Genomic DNA, 20,845 nt, shown 5'->3' on the forward strand with positions numbered 1-20,845 from the left:
GGGACAGTTGTAATGGAAAGTACTGGTATGGTAAGAGATTCAGGGTCAGAAACAGGGGAAAACATATACATATAAAATAAACAAAGCCTCTGAGGGAGGTGCTGACACATTGAGGGTCACGATAGATAATTGATTGAGTGGACTGAGAGACATACACACATACAAAAGCAGGTGGCTGCTGATAGGGAGGATTGTATAACAAGCAGAGGAGTGCACTGACACACAAGTTGCTGGAACACTAAGAGGAGATTAGGCTTGGCATGACCTTCTGTACTGCACTGACAGTGCAACACCCAGCAAGCAGTGACACAACATTTATAGCCTTAAGACAACTCTTACCAGGCAGCTAGTATGAAGTTGTAGCCATTGATCTAATAGTTCCTCCACCCACCAACTCCTTTCATTTGACATTCCTAAAGCTTGGCAGAATCTCTGTGGAAAACAATAGTGCTCTCAGCCAGTGACATATCACCAGGGGCAGGACAAGTGTTCTACTGCCTGACCCCTACTGCACTTATTGTCTAGGAGGCCCAGAAGACAGGTGGGAACACACAGGGGATGGCTGGGCCTGCTGGAGTATTGGTGAACATGGTCTCACCACTGCCATGACAGCTGTTTTACAAAATGTAGAGAAATAAAATGACAAAAAGAAAATACAATAGAAAGGACAGTGATAAAGGAAGGGAAAGGTGGAAAAGTATTTGCATAACATAGAGATAAGTTGTTGTTTGTCTTTCGGCTTTTCCCGGTTAGGGGTTGCCACAGCGGAATTCCGGTCCACTAATGATTGGCAGTAGATTTTCACGAACGCCGAGGTGTCAGCTCGACGTCCATCCTTCAACGAAGGCACACCCATTTATGCATGTCTTTCAAACACCTACCCAACCGTGGGGAGGACAGGAAAAACATTTACTGAATGACTACATACTACAACATGAAAACAGCTATATTATGGCACATTCTGTCTAGCTGCAACAATCTATGATATAAATGCCTCTATGCTAGAATGTGCTAGCAAACCAAAGGATACACAGATAGCAGTCTTCATGTGTGTGTAGATGTGGCTGTGAAATGTTTTGTATTTAGAAGGTGACCCTGGGCCCATTTGCCATATTATACCTATCCTGTTGTCCATTACTAACAAGTATACAGGAAACAAACTACAAAGGTGAAATACAGACACCCTGTTTAACTCTATTGATCATATTCTGAAAACCACCAAATGTCTAATGCATACACTGTGCACACCTTAGCATAGGCAGTCTTACCAGTCCAGGGTCAAACACATGCATGCTGGGGTAGCCAATAAAGTAGTACACACTCTTCACACAACTGTAATTACAAAAAAATAAAAATAAAAAATAAACAATACACTCTCCCTTGCCTAAACCTTCTTTCCATTCTCCTCCAGTACAGAAGCCTATTCTCCTTTATGGCCTGGCTAGAAACAATAATAATATAAATATGTACATATATCATATATACCTATTTATATGTCAGTCTATCTGTCTGTATGTACATACACACACACACACACACACACACATATATATATATATATATATATATATATATATATATATATATATATATATATAAAATATGTGTGTGTGTGTGTGTGTGTGTGTGTGTGTGTGTGTGTGTGTGTTTGCACAATCAGTAAGCTAAATGTCTGCAAGACACATATATATTATACAAACAATATATATGCAGCCTAGAAAGATACATGTACATCATAGGTGCCCTTACTTTGACCACTTCTTCCCTCTGTTTACGAATGTAAGGATCATGCATTCTCAGATCACTATAGTGGTGCCTGCAGTACTCACCAGAGTGGGGTGTGCCAGTTGCATCAAAATTCCCTCTGGCAAGATAGCACCAGGCATCCACTTTATATTCTGGACCCTTATTGAGCCCCCAGTCAGACACCTGTGGTGGTGCCTATAGAACAGATAAAAGGAGGGTTTGCTTTCCTTGCTGTAATAACAGGGTGCCCTACACACTCAGAGTCCATGGAAGTCATGAACATTTACCAGGCCTCATTCCAGAGAACTATAACAGGCATCTCGTTGCCATGCCCATTGACTTTTTGGCCTGGGATAGGCAACAAAGGGCATCTTAATAGGGTGACCTGTTGTGGTGTGTCTATAATTTAGAGCAGAAAGTGTTGGCATGGCAGAGTGCTGTGAAGATGTTTGAAAGGTAGCGTGAAATGTGTTTACTAGGTGTCTTGCCTAACTTTCAGAACATGTATGCTGTTTGGTGCATTCATTGGCTACAAAAGAAACATAAGTTTCAAGACATCCTTGCAACTGTTATTGACTTGCCCTGGAGTTCTCAATACCCTTCTTAGATGCTTATACAAGTGCATGGAACCAAGAGCGCCTCTCAACATGACAGCTCACAGGCATGATGGGTACAAATAGCTATTATGTAATATTGGTTAAGTGGTATCCAATTAGCATAACTCTCTGTGAGATATAAACTCCATAAGCTGTCATGAGCCTCACAGCACTCCAGGAGATTACTCTGTGGCAATTTCACAGGCTGATGTCAGAGGTACAGAAACCTTTTTTTATTACAAGCTATACTTTTTTGAGGTAAGTTTGAACTTAGAAAGTTTTACTTACATGCTGCATTCACATGGACTGTTTACTTAAAACCAAATAGCCAATGTGCTTTTTGAAGTGTTTGCTAATACTTGCAAGCTGCATCTGCATTCAAGTGTAGTAATGCAAGGTGTGTCAAGCAAAAGGTGGCTATCTTGGCTCAAATGGAGGTAAGTGCATGAGCAGATCAATATATGAAAGTTTGCCTGCATATATCTTGTGAACAAATTGCCTTATTAAACACTGTACAGATCCATTTATACAGATGCCTTTTATCTATGCTGGTGGGAAGTTGGCATAGTGATTAAAGTGATTACCTTACAAGCATAAGGTACAGGGTTTGATTTTCAGATAAGGTAGTTTACTAGGTTTAAAATGATCCACAAGGGCAGTTAGTCTAGTGTGAACCTATGTGAGACCATGCACAGGTCACCTAAATTCTCTGGATAGCTAACCTCTGAGTAGAATAGTTGTAGTCCTGCACTTCTTATAACATGTATGATATATTGGGAGTGCAGGTAGGATTTTGTTTCTGGGGGGATGCGCTTTTCTCAGTATAGGGCAGCCAAATAAAGCAGCATTATGGAGTACAGGAGAACAGAAACTGTGGGGGATATGGTGCTACGGGTTAGGTATATCTACTTTGACTGAGTGCGGTCTTGTACAGATTGTTATAATCTCCAAATTAAACATTGATTGTGTCATTGCTTTTGGCACCGACACATTTGTAGGACATATATATACATGAAAGGTCTGTATACCTGCTTGTTGTACTCAGGAGCTGAAATGCATAGCTTTCTTCCACTGAAATAGGTACCTGTACTTTGCCTACAGGCAAAATGCCCTTGTATGGGTATGTTTGTTTCTGTATCCATTGTCCCTTTCTGTGTAGGTGTTTCTAATAGCATACAACCCATTGCAGTAAAAGGCATGCTACATGGAAGGTCAGGCAGCACACAGATTTTAGACAACAGTGGAGATCTGTTACAGGCTATTGCCTGACATCAACATCTACAGTCTGGAGATGCCATATGTGCTATGCATCCTTTTGTCTTTGGGGGGACACAGTGTGCTACAAGTACATGAACAGTGTATGGTTATGCATTTCTAGGCCACCTACCTGCTGTGCACTGGACAGAAGTTTAAATGGTGACATGTATGATATGTACTGATGTTCTTATCCTTACTTAAGTTATCCTTACACAGCAATACTACCTGCACAGTCTAAGCAATAGAAATGGAAACTCTTCCATGCAAGGAATGGGATCGTACCACACATCATCTTTCTACACTGTTGATGGATGATCATCCGTGTTAAATCTGGCTACCAGTATTGTGAATGAAATTATAGGGATATATGAATGACATAGGCTATTGATAGTCAAGGCAAAAAATATGCACAGGTCAAAAGCAGGGCAATTGAAATAGCAAGTGTTACTAAGAAACATGCCACTTGCTTGGCACAAAAGTTTATGGCTGAACCATCCTTAAATGGAACAGAGGAGTTCCTTGCCTTTCAACATGGAGCAATCTGAATCCTCAGTAGGCCATTTTTGAGTCTTGAACATTAGAGCAGAGCTACAGTGGGCTCTGAAAATATCTGTTGCAGATGCCACAAGTGTGAATATCTGTTCTATATTAGGTAACTGCATACTGGTAAACCTGCACTATACTGCAGATTAGATGTAATCTGAACTGTACTGCAGATTAGATGTAATCTGCACTGTACTGCAAATTAGATGTAATCGGAACTGTACTGCATATTAGATGTAATCTGCACTGTATTGCAGATTAGATGTTATCTGAACTGTACTGCAGATTAGATGTAATCTGCACTGTACTACAGATTACATGTTCTATCTATTTTTTACATAGGAACATCAGCGCTTCAGACTGTAAGAAAACAAGTAAAAGAGAAGGTAGTTCATATTATATACTATCATTATACTCAGTATTTATCATTGTTTCACTGGGATTATGATAATGGTGATGGACGTTATTTACTGCATGTATTTCATTTAGATGTCTTCACACATGTAATTTTTTCAGGCTCCTCAAGTAAGGATGCATCACTACTTGATACCATAGACAACTTAGTTTATGAGAATGATAGCATTCAAAATTTGGCACGGGGAGGATGGAGGAGTTAGTGTTGCAAACAGGCTATAGGGGGGTCCAGATCCCCACCAGGCTTAGTGATCATTGCTGCTGTGCCTGTGGTGCTCACCCTACATATATAGGAACATACTAAAAAACAGAGTTGCAGACAGGTTAAACTCTGCATGGTAAGGAATGTCTTGCCCCAAAGTTACAAGCACTCCGATTACCTCTGGCTCCACTGTGCATGGGGAAGATAAGGGTGGTCAGCTTGCTGGTAGCTACAGATGCCATGTGTATTGGCCCATGCCCAACTAGCCATCTCTTTGTCTATGGCATAGTGAATGTGCATGGTCATCTTAGAGGGGCAGTCTCGCAAGTTGCGAGTCACAACACTTCAGTCCTTGCTCAGATGGTACATGTTTATAGGATGTGCATGTTGACCTGAAGGACTAACAGTAATTAGCAGAGTCTCTCAAGGGTCTGTGCTGGATCTGCTTCTTTTTGGCATTTACTTCATGGAAGTCAAGGCCTATGTGAAGGGCCTTCAGCTGACCACATTGGCAGATGATTGCAAACTAGGAGCAGTCATAGAATCCCCACAAGACACTAACATCCTACAGGAAGGACTGACATAGACAAATGATTGGTGCCAAGTCTATGTCTTAAAACTCAATGCCAATAAATATATAAGAGTACCCTTTGGGAAGCCAGCCCTCCCCAGCAATTACCTCAAAGATAACATACCCCTAAGAGTAGAAACAGTAATCAGGGATTTGGGTATGTATGCCAAATGTAACATGAATTTTGATCAAAATGTGTCTAATGTAGTAAGGAGATCATTCTATGTCGCTCAACTTATAAGCAAGGGCATGGTATCTAAGCCCAAGGAGATCGATATTCCACTGGATTTGGTCTTCAACAGGGCCATCAATGAGTACAATGCCTCCTCTGGCATGTACCTGACCAGGCACATAGAACAACTGGAATATCCACAGGATTTTCCTACAAAAAGAATATTGGGTATAAACAGCATGTCCTATGCAGATCACCCCAAAGCCTTATCTCTATACTCTATACTCTGTTAACAACAGTCTGTTGACAGGTGATCTTTGCTTGGCATACAAAGTGACCATGGATCCCACTCTGATGGACCTTTTGCATATCTGCAAAATGAGTAGCATTAACCACCTGATAACATTTGCCAAGTCAATATGCACAACCTCTGTAGAAGTGAAAGTCATGTGAATAATTTCACTTTAAAGCTAACTATTGCTAATGCAGAGGTCACTACTGGCAAACAAGTGTATATTTCATTATTGCCTCTAAAGCAGTGCCTGCTGCTCTTGAAGAATAAATTGCCAATGTTGTTTTAAAAAAATTGTGCTGGTGATACTACCATAACATTTTCAGAACTAGATCAGCTATACAAATAAGACTGGCTTGGCAAAGAATGACAACAGGTTCATAGTTACTAGGCATATAGTCCTGAAACATGTTATAGAGGGTAGTCCAAATTCCCAATTGATCCAAAGCACTGTTTGGATTAGTGACTTGCTCATTGTCATACAGTAGGTAAATGATGGTGGAGAGATACTAACCCTGTATTGCCTACACACAAAACAGGTCATTAAGTTGTTGGAGCTTTAGTCCTGTGTCCTAACTGCCAGACTGAAAGCTTTTAGATAAATGTAGAAATCCTTTGCAATTTGCTCTTGTAGGGAAGACTATACCAAAGTAAAATACAAGAATGACTACATATGGGGTGCTGAAGTTCAGACCGTCCTAATCATCACTTCAAATAATGCAGAATATGTGACTTGACAAATGTCAACCCATTTGCAATTGCTGGAAGCTGTAAACAAGCTCCTGCAAACATATATTACTATAGTGCAACATGTTTAGACTACTAAAATGCAATATGTTTAGATTATATTACACAATCTGGGCATATTAATGATAAGTTATTTAGTAATTCTAGGTGTTTGTTAGACTGAAAAGATTTTAAGCAGCATGATAAAGCCTTGTTTTGATTTATTTATGAGATGAACATGCCTACTGTAAAATTTCACAGTAAAGAGTTAGTGGAGTTTCCAACATGCTTTATATTGTGCTTTATGGTTTTCTTTACTGTTTTGCTGAAAAGTGGCTGCAAGCTTAGTGGAACAAATCTAGTCAGAAAAGGATAAAAATAAATAGGGTTTGTTGAAGTGAACATCAGAGCTCTTGTGTCCAAGGTAATACTCTTTTTTTATGATTTTGCTAGAGGAATGTCATGCATACACAGTCAGAAAAGATGGAGTGATAGGAAAAGAAGTGGACAGGGGAATTGTTGACATAATTGCAAAGCAGGTTCTGAGAACTGGAACATAAGTCAAAATAAAGCAACGAGGCGACAACTTACTTGTACTAAGATATCAGAATACAGGACATGTAGATGGTCAGAGAAAAGTCATAATTTAATTAAAGAGTTGTATTTATATATGGCTTGAGGCTGGAAAGTCAAATTTAGTTCTAAAAAAGTGACAGAAAATATTAAAGTATAGCACATGGTATGTTGCATGAAATGATCTCACATGTTGCACACAAGAAGTAGGGAAGAAAAGATCTGTGAATGTTATGGATATCTCAAGGATGCACTGGAATTCACAAGGTTTTCTTAGCAGTGTTACTGTTGTCATGTCTAGATGGGGCAGAAAAGAGAGAACTAAATAAAGATGAGTTCAATACATTATTGATGTCTGTATACAGGCAAAGCAGATTCTGTGACAGTTAAGTGCTGAAGAAGTTGATGGGCATACCAACAGCTGCTGACAGGGATGTAAACAGAGATGGAAAGAATGTGAAGATGCTACATGTGAAGAATATAATGAAATGTTCATTTTTAAAGCAAACAGGGACCATTTTAAAGTCAGTGGTGGGATATTAATGGCCCAGAGCAGATAGTTTTTGAGAAAAGTATGAGGAAATAGAACAAATATGTGAAGAACTAGTGAATGGAACAAGACACAGACAGAGGAGGCAAAATGAGTCAGGTGACATATGTGCTTAGAAAAGATAAAAAATGTTGCAGACATAACACAAACATGTGGTACATGATGCTGGTAAAAACAGGATGTTCTTGATTTTCTAAAATGTTAAAATCACAAGCAGAACTGAGGGAATGAAGTGTAGTCTTCCTCTGAAGTTGAAATGAGAAACATGATGTAAGATTAATTGGGATTTTCCCAGCAGTATTTGAGGCCAGCTGGCAGTTGCATGTAGTGTCAACTGTCTCTATCAGACACATACCTAGAATTCCTAAACTTTTTCAAGAGATAGTGGTTTCTGGATTTGCTCCTTATCCTCAAAGGTTATTGCTGCTGGTTTGCTGCCATGGTGGTCTTACGTAAGTGTCCAGCAATGTTCAACTATGTACTAGTAGGCACACATAATGCCACACTCTGTTCTGTTTAATGGGGTTTCTGTAATGAGTGGTGTGACAAGATATTAATGAAAGCATTTACCTTAACTGTTAACTGGTCATTGTAAGTTACTAAACCATTGTGATTTGTTGAAATCTCATTAACCTGAATGGAGCACAGCCCCACATGATCCTGCTAGCTAGTGGTTAAAGTCCATCACAGATTTACATGAGGGAGGCACAGCAGCTACATAGGGGTAATATTCTGTACTCAGATTTAAATGTTATGTATCACATCCTGAAGCTGCTGCACAATTTTTATTTATTTATTTGTTTTTTTTTTATTAATTACATTTGTTTACTGGTCAGTGTTCGACTGGGCCAGAGGCCTGTTTTCAGTGGAGACCCGGGGAGAAAAGCTCCACAGTATTTCAAACAACAATGTTTACAAACAATACAGGCATTTATACAATACGATTGATAGAGCAATACAGGCAATAGTTCAAGCTCAGGAAATGCACCATACAGTACTGTGCTATTTTTATATATATGACAAATAATACAACAGAGAATAGTAGTTATGAAAACTAAGATAGAAGTGGGTTGGTAGTTATCCAGGGAAGAGGCAAGAGCATAGCCAATGATTAGTGAGATTCTCCTTTAGGTGTGCTTTGAACCGATTATGAGGTTGTTTTTTTTTCTGTTATAGTCTCTGGAAGAGTGTTCAAGAGTTTGGCTATTTAGTGTGAGTAGAGGGAGTCACCATGATAGTTGTAGGAGTTGGAGACCTTGCGTAAGAGTTTGTTAGAAGATCTGAGGGATCTGGGATTGTTACTAGGTTTAATTAGGTGGGAGATTAGAGGGCAGTTACTGGGGAAATGGATTATGTTGTGGGCTAAGGTTAGCTGATTAAGTGATAAAAGGTTGGGGAGCTCTAGCCAGTTTAACTGTGAGAGAGCTAAACAGTGGTGAAATCTGTGTGGTTGATTGGTGGCATATTTAGCTATCTTGTTGTAGCATGATTCTAGGCTGTTGAGGTCTGATTTTCTAATATTTGTGAATTTAAGGGTAGCATACAGGAGGGTGGATAGCAGATGTGTGCAAGTAGTGGCTAGCCTGGCATTTGGAGTAAGGTATGGTTTGGCCCTGTATAGGGTGCCTAGTTTGATGTGGACTTTTTTGACAGTTTGAGCAATGTGTGTATCAAATTTGAGGTTCTCATCTATGGCAACACCTAAAAGTTTAGTGTGTTTTGTTGGGACTATCTTGGTTCCATTCGTGGATGTGAGTGAGAAAAGGGGCTGGGGAGGACTTTTTTTTTTTTTTTTGTTACTGAAGACTATGATTTTGGTTTTGTTGGGATTTTAAATTAGTTGGTGTTTAGAGAAGTAGGTTTCAATGTCCTGAAAAGATGATTGCATTTTAAGTTGGAGTTCTTGGGGTGTGGGGGCAGAGCAGATAAGTGTAGCATCATCAGCATACTGTACAACTGAGGCATGTTGAGAAGGTGAATTGAGGTTGATTGTGAGTATGGTAAAGAGAAATAGCACCAAGTACAGATCCTTGGGGCACACCTATGGAAACAGGGAGTAGGAGGGGGAAGAGAGTTTCCTCATTTTGTAGCCTACTGATGACTGGAAAGATAGCCATTGAACCAGGTTAGTGATGAAGGACATAGGCCGTAGAAGATAATGTATTGAGTAGTACTTGGTGGGATACGGTGTTGAAGGCTTTTGACATATCGAGAAAGATGGAAAAGGCAAACTGGCCTTCATTCATGCGATGATGGATGGTGTTAATCAAGTTTAGGAGGGCAGTACTAGTACTGTTCTTAGGTCTAAAGCCATGTTGTGTGCTGGACATGAGGTTATTGTTAAGGAAGTAGTTAATGAGTTGGTTTTGGATACATTTTTCTAGTATTTTTGCAAGGTGGGAAAGGATGGCTATGGGTCGATAATTAGTTAGTTCTTTGGAGGGTCCACCTTTGTGGAGTGGTATGATGTGAGATATTTTTCATAGAAGTGGAACATATTGTTCTTTAATAGAGTGGTTAATCAGGATAGAAATGGGCTAAGAGATGGAGGGGGCAGTGAGATCTAGAAACTCATTTGGGAGTTTATCTGCAGCTATGCAGCCAGATTTGAGTTAGGTTAAGAGAGTCTTTATGTAGCTAGTTTACATGGGTGTGAAGGAGAATGGATTATGATTTTACATTCTAGAAAGGGCACTGTGCTTGCCTGATAGCTGCCCATACTTCTTTAAGGAAAAATTAAAAAGAAAGGAAAAACTAATACAATGGCAGGTGGTGAAATGACAAACATGAAAATCCCTGAAAGATGGTTGCAGTATATAAACTTCCACATATAAGGAAGAAGAAGAATGCTAACACACTCACAATAAGAGTTAGCAAATGGACAGCAAGGAAGATAAACTATTCTTATGAAAAATGTAAGTCTGTCAGATGTGATCTATCTCACATAATCAAAAGTTCACATAAGCAAAATTCAGTTAATTGAGACAAAAACACCAAATATTAAATTAAGTGAACGCTCACATCAGTGGAGTTTTACACAGAGAATAAAAACAGCTGGGCAACATTTAGCCCATAAATACACCACAGTATGTCAAACCCACCCAGTTGGGGAACTGTGTACCCCACACCCCCAATGTGGAGGAGGCTGCACCCACACACACACACACACACACACACACACACACACACACACACACACACACACACACACACACACACTAACAATATATACCAACTCCAGGATGGCACTACAGTGGGGAAAAGGGCAAATTTCCCCATGTTGGCCAGCTGCTTTCATTCCTTGCGTAAAACTTTGCTGATTTTCCCATTCACTTAATTTAACATTCTGTGTTTTCATCTCGACAAAATGAATTTTGTGTAAATGAATTTTCAATTATCTGAAGTAGACCTGTCAGATGACACAGAGGACAATGACTGCAAACTGCTTATGAATTTCTTATATAGTTCTATGCTTGATTTTCTTAGTCTCCATTTGCCAATTGTGTGATTCTGAGTAAGTCACTTAAAGAGACAGTGGTCCTTTGCCTCCCCTAAAAATGGACATCAGCTCAGCTAGACATCCCAATTAACAAAATATGTAATAAAATAAATAAATTAAGGAAGTAACAACTAAAAAGTAAAATCTTTCAGAAGGGGATTGGGAGGAGCCCACAGTCAGTAGTGGAAGCTGCGTTTGTGCACAAAATGCAGGCATCCATAAGCAAACATAACATTAATGGCCTAGTTCTTGCCAGTGGACAAGTGGTGAAGGGGGGGGGGGTGAAACACTGTAAGGGAGCAGCAGTTTCTGTGCCATAGTCTTATTCACAATTATTGCACTATTTTATGTAAGTGCAACAATAATAAAAATCTTGGATTACAGAAGTTTGGATAAGCTGCCTTGTGGTTGAGCTTTCTGAGATGATGGGCTGGAATGTTCAACATATAGGAGAATAAGGAGTGAGTAGTAATTGATGGCAATCATGAAAATGCAAGTGAATGGAGATGTGGGGAGGGAGAAAATGAAATGGAAGTAGAAAATAAGAAAAGGACATTCATCAAACTGGCAGGTAGATAAATTTTTTCCTGCCTGTGTCTTTCCTTAGATATTTGTTTTTCATTTGATTTGTTACTGATTTAGTGTTAAGCTATGACTTTATCTGCTGTTGATTTTTGCTATAGGCTCTATACATCCCAGAATAGACAGAAAGCTGGGTTAGAAAGGTATGTCACCATATCCATGCCTTAAAACCATTAGAAGGAAAGTAGGTCACCACAAAACCGAAAAAGAGAGATAAGTGCACAAATGCAGGCACCCATTAGGGAAAAAAAATGGGCAGACATAATAGAAGTGGAAATGTTAATGATGACTCGGAGCATGGCTGGATAGTACTATTAATAAGTGTAAGAAATAAGGGGATGAATGAAGATGGGAAAGCTGCAAGCAATGATACATGAGATAAAGGAGGACAGTGCTGGTGTTACAAATGTGTTCACCTTTGACAAGAAGTTAGGGAGCATGAACATGTTAGGGTATTTTTCTTTCAGTAATGAATCACAGCAGAGGGCTGACGTGGTCATTGACAAAATGAAGGGCATCAGATGTTACACTGAAGAAAAACAAGAATAGTGTGACCTGAAGGGAGTGAGCAAAAGGCAAAGGTCAGAATATCACGTAAGTGTTCTTGAAGCCAGCAAAAAGGGGGGGTGGGGGTCATTGATATCTTCACTTACCCTGGTATACACCCATGAATAAGGAGGAAAGCCAATGGTAGAGAATAACAGAGTGGACTTTGAGGTATAGTTTAGTTATACCTTTGTGTAACTACACCTGCAAGAGGTAGACTGCAAAATCTCATGCACCAGGTTGGAATGGGAAGGGACATTGTTTGAATTTAGTGGAATTGTACATAAAAAATAAAAGTCTTTATTGCATCCTAACTGAGGCAGATGGGGTTGAGATATCTAGGTGAAGGTGTTTTTAGCTGCAGAAACTATATCAACCAATGGGTTAGAAATTATTGAAAAGCTTAGATACCAAGGACAACAATAATGGCATTTAAGGGTGAAATTCAAAGATGAATTATGGTCCTGAAGGCAAATTTCAGGAGGACAAATCCATAACAGTAGATTAAGATGGAGTGCAAAGGGTTTTGGTTGTGTTTATGAAATAAGACAGAAAACAGAAAAAAAGAGAAGACTAATACAGCTACATAGAAATGTCAGGTTAGATGTAACTGTAAAAAGAGACACGGAAGGGGTGGGAGGGGCAAATGAAGCAGAAGATACACAGTAAAAGGGGGTGATGAGATGTACAGCCAAGGATTAAGTCAGAAAAGATTTTGGAGAAAGGAAACAATATTGTATAATTATATTGCGGAAGAGAGGAAAGGAGAAATAAGACCCGACAGGGTTGAGTAAGGGTGAAAGAAAGGCAGAAGCTATTGTAGATATTGAACAAACAGATTTATTGAGTAAACATACATCACAGAGCTTAGAAAAGGAAAAGAGGGCATGCCAGCATGAGTACAGAGAACTATAACAAAGAAACGACAGCAATTAACTGAAACCAGGACGGGATGGCAAGCTGGAAAGGAACTGTTTACAACAGCAGGCAGTACGGCTCAGGCAGTAATCAGTAGGAGTCCCAATATGCACAGAAATGCAATGAGTGTTCTGCAAGATTTCATACAAGAACAGAAAGACAAGAGGAATGGAAGACAACAAACACAGAACTGTTTCCAAATGAGGGAACAGGAAACTCTTATGGAGCTGCAGTCCAATTATATTAACATCTGTTTCAGTGACATTCAGGAGAAAATATGATTGAAAGAAAACCTGTTTTCCTAAAGGATGGCTATTAAAGTGTCTCAAACAACACTGATGTTACAGCCAGAATGAACTAACAGTCAAATCCCAATCTAGTTTCATGGCTGTTACAGGACAACGTTCCAGTGGAATACTAGTGTATCTAACATACCTCTATCTGAGCAGACCTTTGTCCTGGTTCTAAAAACATGGCTGCTAGGAAAAGTACTGCTTTTAGAGGGGTAGTATTGAGACTGAAGACATAGAGCATAGAATTGTTGAAAGATAAAACACACAGTTGTGGACAGAGGTGCATTGTCATGAATAAGAGAAGGCCAGCTGGAGTACTAAAAGGTTGGTACTGACTCCAGCACTCTTTAAAATGTTCAGTTTGTATGTATCTCAGGGAAAAGAGAATAGAATCAACCTCTTTATAACACAAAGTCAGAAGCTGCTATTCAAAAGGTGAGAGAACGTCTAAGATAGGTCTCTAAATGCTGTCAAAATACAGAGAAAGATGACAGTTGAAATCTTGTACAGACCATTCTGATGTACTCTGGTTGAAATACAATGTTACATATTATCTAAATTTAGGTGAACTGATGGCAAAAGATAAACAACAGTATATGTGGGTATATCACAACTAAACAAGACCACCAAAAGCAGAATGAGATGGCTGTTGGAATAACATGCAAAATGGCAGGGTCTGCATTTTTACAGGTAAATGCTACAAATGAAGACTCCATAGCACAACTTCCAGGCTACAAAAATTTTAGTACATGCAGTTCTGGAGGTAGTAGAGGGAGTGAGGACTGTTGGAATATATCTAGAGGAAAGTAAGATGGAAGGTGTATGTGGGACAGAGTGGATTGGGTATGACAAAAGAACAGAAGATCTTGGAGTCTTTTCGTGAGAAACCAGAAAAGACAGAGGGCAATAATGTAGTTTAGAAGATCACATGATTGGGTCAACACAAACAGTACGGATGTGGAGAGTGCACTGGCTGTAGAATGCAGGGATCAACTATTCAATGGATCTGCAAAAGTAGCTTGAAGGGGCTGACTTTCAGAACTCAAGGTGAAGGGAGAATCCTTGGAAAATTTAGGAAATTAATGAATAGAGAGGAAAAGCATAGAGTGCAGGGGTAGACAGTAACTACAACATAACATTTTATTGACTGGGCAGAATAGATAGGCTAATATCCCCTTCTTAAGTATCACAGGAATTCTAAGTTTTGCATTCATTTTTTATATAACACAGAACTCTGTGTTAAATAAAAGACAGAAAACATTAACTTCATGTTTCTATTGAGACCTGTCAGTTTTTTCTATGTGATTTTTTTTTTTTTTTTTTTTTTTTTTGATTTAGTTATAACACACAAGGTTTGGTGCTAATACATTTTTGGTAATTCACCTTTCTGTCATTAGCACCATTAATCTCTTTTTGATGCATAAAAGAACATCAGTTTCACACTTTTTATAAAATGTCCTTACATTAATGTGTAGAGACTTTAGTAAATCACACGTATGTGTCATTAAAATCAAGCTATTTTTAATTATAGCAGCAACAGCTACAACAAAAGAATTGATTCTCTTTAGCTAATAAAATCCTTCTACCAGATCGAGAAAGATATGTGCCTTATTGTTGGATAGTTACATTTTACTGTGAACAGGAATATGATGGTTTAGTTTTACATCATCTACAGCAAAATATCATTACAACTTCTGGACAAATACTTATATTTTATTTTTTGAATGGGGTATAATTTATTTTAAGAAATTTATCTCAAAAGATTACTATTGGTGGTATTAATGTCTGAAGATTTTGCAATAAGTACTTTTTACACAATTTCTTTTAAATCCCTTCTTTGGTAATTGCACACACCATGAATACCTTATTTTTCATTCCAATTTCATGTACAGCTATTCTTCTAAGATGATATTATTTAAGTCTCCAAACATGAGTTGCAGTGCTAGCCCTTTACAGAAATATGAAAAATGTAATTTAGTAATCAGGATTTCAACAAGTATATTCAAAGCTAAGTAAAATGTTTGCCTTAGTCTAGTTAATTCTTTCACAGCTTTACCAGCCAATGTGATTTCATGTAAAAGAGTGTCAGTCTTCTTATAGTGTGCTATAATATATTGTTTTCCTTCATTTCAATTGCCCTTTATACCTTCTTTATCAGATTCAGCACCCTGCATACTTCCATTAGTAGACTGACTGTTATAATCTGGCTCCTTGTGGTTTTCTATTATGTCTTTTCATTATGCCGTTTCTAGCACGACAGAGGTGTGTCTGCCTACTCTGCTAAAGACCATTATCTCAATATGCAATGGATAGCAATCCAAACTCACTTATTTTATTAAACAGCTGCATAGTATCACTTTTTAAAACTGCCGTTCTCTTTTCCAGGTTTTAGCATTCAGCCATTTATCTTGATTTTGCATAGCCTCTTTGGCATCTTTGATAATATACATAGACCAAGTTAAGTGTGTAAGATCCCTGTCCAGTAGATTCTACATTATGTAAAATGCATGCAGGTGCTTTCCATACTTTGAAAGTTTAACTTTGCTTACAACATAAACATGAAAAAAGAGGCTAATCATAAAGTATGCTAGTCTTTAAAAGAAACATGCATTATAAAAAATAGAAACTTAAATAATCAAACAAGCTTTCACTTAAGCCTCAAAAGAGCACATCTGTTTCTTCCTCTCTTATCTAAAATAACTTGAAACAATGCATTTGTAATCTTTATGTACCGTTTCAGGTAAAAGTAATCAAATCAGTAATTTGCACCTAAAATGAATACTTCAAAATGCATTTTTAACTCATCTCTGCATGCTAAAAATGTCAAGAACATTGATAACTTAAGGAGTTTCAATTAATCATTTCAATAAAATGTCCTCTCAAAAGTTTGAGGCAACGCATAGTGGGTGAGATGAAAAAACAGTTCTCCTCTTGCAACAATAAATTAAGAAGTATACAAATGCAGTGCATTAAAAGAAATACAATAATATATCTCATTTACAATATAAAGGTAACATTACAGCTAAGATGATATATCCTGATATAGCCTGGCCCGAGCACTAAGTAGTACAATTAATTAAAGCTACAATTAAGCTTTAAAATGTTAATGTTTTAGTTAGTATAACTAACATGCATTTAGTTTTGTAAATCTGATAGTGTGCAAAATGGGAGAATTGATTTCAGAACAATGAGCTATAACTAGTTAAAAATATGGACAAACATTTTCAAACAGCCCTGCCTAGATCAAATAAAGACATGTCTATAATTTGTGTGATACAGAGCCCTCTAGTGACTACTGTGGGATAAGAGGAGCAGAAGTGATGGGCAGTTTAGGAAGATGTGACAAATATTAACCTAAACAGAGGAAAACAAGCCTTATGTTTGCTAGAAAATGAAGACAAGAAACAGGAACTAAAGACAGGGAAAGAGCAAAGAATGGGAGACACGGAGAAAGAGAGACATGGGTCTTTCAGACACAGACACACGCACACACACACACACACACACACACACACACACACACACACACACACACACACACACACACACACACAACAAGTGAGAAAGAGACATACAGAAAGAGAGAGAGAGAGAAAGAGAGAATCAGACCCATGAAGTCTAGGACAGAATCCTTGAACTGTGATCTTGTGTAAGGCCAGATTGTTTTGTTTTCTGAATAGACATGATCAATATATGGCATAAGGAAAATTATATTGTGTCTATTGCTATGGAAGCACTTTTTATTTTAAGTAAAAGTGATTGCTGTATAACCTTGAGTCTGATTAATCATTTTCATTGTGCAAACTAAGTACTTGCTAGAATGGAGAATACGTGAAATATCTATTGCTTGAGTTAATACCTCTGGAAAAATAATACACTGGTTCTTTTTATTTTTATTTGTTTATTTGTTTCGAAAAAGTTTAGTGAAAATATACCAAATTGCAATGTTGCAATGGATTCTGATCCTGCATCACTGCTAGCAACAGTTAATACCTCATGAGACAAGTTTCTACAAATGTAGAATGGGCAAATTGAGCGAGTCCTTACTGGGAAACCTGGCAAATATGATTTCTGTTATGTGTATCCAGAATGAAAGTATATGGAATATTTCTGAGCTACTGTGAGGCTAACAACACTAAATCTTATAATACTATATTCTAAAAGAAATTAGCATTGCAATGGGAATGCAGTGGGACCTCGCTGAATGAAATTTTAAATGAGTGAAAAACTGTGTCAGAGGGTTCTCTTTTCCATATCCATACAAAGAAAAACATGATCAAGATTACATGCATAAAGTCAGTGAACTAGATATTAAGATTAAACAAAACTGACCGGCATGGTCATTGGAAACTTTTAAAAATGTATTTATCCAAAGTGTACATAGTGAATGTACTAATCTATTGAAAAACTTGCATTGCAAAAAGTGCTGTTGCACTATGAGGTATCTGCTCAAGACTACTTTTGAAAGAATTAACTGACACAAGTAGTGAGAATAAAAAATCATTGTGGTAAATTATCAAAGTGCAAAACATTGCTTATTGCATTTTGATGTAGAATTAAAACACGAACTGTAAAGTCATCGCTCCTTCAAATTACAAGTGAATTGAAGAGAATTATGGAGATACCCCAAAATGTAAAAAAAGTTTTTTTTTTTTTTTTTTTTTTTTTTAGTGCATGCAAAATTTTCCATCAAAACACAGTGAGTCACATATAGATCTTAGGAATAAGTCTTAGAAAAAATTAAAATCGATGTTTAAAACCAACGGGGGACTGAAGAAGAGTCCTGTGCTGACTTTCTGTGAAAATAGGTTAGGTAGTTGTGAAGTATGAATACTGGCCTATGCTAGACAAAAATATTGCACTGGCTTTTGAGAAATAAATCAGACATTGTTGATGTATGTACATTGGAAAGGTTTGACTAGACTTCATGTTTTAAACTGCAGCCTAAGCAATGCAGGATATGTTAATGAAGCTAGAAATTCAAAAGTACCCATGCCATTGTACAAAGACAACAAGGGCATTCACAACTGTGGGCAGTGTAGAGGTATCAAACTCCTGTCAGACTGCATGGAAGTTCTGGAGAGAGTGATTGATTAATGTATATGCAGAGTGGTAGAAAGTAAATTGGCAGATAAGAAGTTCAAATTCAGATCAAGATGCAGCACTATCAACCTGATGTTTGCAGTGAGACAAGTAGTTGAGAATAAGCTAGATATCAGCAAATAGTCCAACTTTGCATTCCTAGACTTGCATAAAGCATGTGACAAGGTACCAAGAAAGGTGATTTGAGTAGTCATGCGATGGTTTGAAGTCCTACATACATTGGTAAAAATAGTGCAGACTAAGTGTAACAACTCTATGACACAATAATAGTGTTCAGACTCACAGAGGGAACCCAGAGGAAGTTGGTGTACAGCAGTGTTCAGCTCTGTACCCAATGCTGTTCATACTTGTGATGGATTACATTAGCAAACAGGTCAACACGGACAACTCACCAAAGTTCCACTATGTAGATGATGTGGCATCACAGGGAGACACACACCAAGAACACCATCAAAGGATAGTGGAATAGAATGCCAAAGTGAAGACATACAGAATGAAAATGAATACAGATCATACAACTGTAATTGCAGCAAAGAGGAGAATTGACGTAAGCTGAGAATTGAAATAGAAGGAAAAATACTAAACAAGTTAACAGCTTCAAGTACCTATCAGGGGTGGTTGAGGGAAGGGCAGTCTAAATGAGGAAGTCAAAGATAGAATTAGAGGGTCTACATTCAAGAGTAGTATATGATAACAGAATGCCAAAGAAGCTAAAATATTAGGTGTACAAAATAGTGGTGTGACCAATACTACACTTTGGTACAGAAACCTGGGCAGTGAAGACAGAACAGTTGTTCAAGCTAGGGATGATGGAGATAATATGCCCGAGATGGATGGTAGGATGCACACTTTGGGATAGATAAAGATGCAAGGATATCCACAGCAGAAGTCAAGGTAGTCCCAATTGCAAAGAAGGTCAAAGAGAACAGATTACAGAGGTTCAGGTACATGTGAAGGAAATCAGAAAATAATCTGATGAAGATTTGGGATAAACATTAAAAAGGCAAGAGGAAACAAGAGCATCTAACAAATAAAGTCATTGATTGTGTGATACAAGACCTGAAATAGTAAGGCATGACAGTAAAATAAAGTTGGAGGGTGGCAATGAATTACAAAGATGGCAGTAGTTGATGCAACACCCTAACCCCATGCAGAAAATGTGAAAAAAGGAGTTCATTATGATGATGATGATGATTGTAAACTATTGACAACCATTACAACCCAGACCTTCACATCTTAAGCCAAAACTGATGAAACTAAGTAGTAACACCCTCAATGGCCCTCAAAGGCTACATATTTAATTTAACTCTCACCATCAACTCAATTCTGCCAGGTTCAAGCACTCTGTGGTTGCACATTATCGAAAGGTAAGTGCACACACCTCAGTCAACAACTTCTGTCCAATACCTAGTATGTATCCTTTAGCTTAAATACTAGGGAAAAAAAACTTGAGCATGAAGAAATACTGGAATACATGCAAAATATGATATCCTCTTAGTACATTATTGGCACTGTACATGTTAAATAACTAAATATTTAGTAGTATAGAGAATGAACCAATTTTCTTGACTGTATATGAACTTTTGAAACTGTTAATCTCTCATTGCTTCCACACAAATTTGACACCACTGGATTATGTCAGGAAGGTGTACAGTGGTTGAGTACTTTTTATCCGATAGGACAATTGTCATCTTTTTCTAATAATCCATTTTCGGAAACTGACATAGCTACCAAAAGAATGTCTTATGAAATAGTATTAGCCTCCTTTCTCTGCTTTTTCACTATTGCGTAACATTGTATAACCTGTCTCACATCAAATGCATTCTGTATTCAGATATAAGGTTAACAATGGCCCACAAACCAGGCAGTACACTTAATAATCATCCACTTCTCACTTATACTGAACTGGCTGATAAGGAAGAAGTTTACATTCAACACCAAAAAATCTATAAAACTGGGACTTCTTTTAGAATGTATGTCCTGATACAGTATATTATTACTGATATATGTGGCAAAAAGTATTCAGATGAGATACTTAGGTATTATATAACATCACAAATTATCACCAGCTGCAAATACAGAACTGTAGATTGATAAAGATAACCCATTAATAACTTTTGAAAAAAATGTAGATTTGTGAAAGGCCACTGTTTCTTTTTCTTTCAGCTTTACTATGTAGATTATTTCTTGCATTCATTCTAAAATGCTCTATGTTTGAGCAATGAACAGCAATTTGGGGGCTGTGAGTTTTTCAGTATTTAC

This window comes from Protopterus annectens, chromosome 5.part0 (assembly GCF_019279795.1).
Source record: "Protopterus annectens isolate FY-2018-M chromosome 5.part0, PAN1.0, whole genome shotgun sequence".
NCBI lineage: Eukaryota > Metazoa > Chordata > Ceratodontiformes > Protopteridae > Protopterus > Protopterus annectens.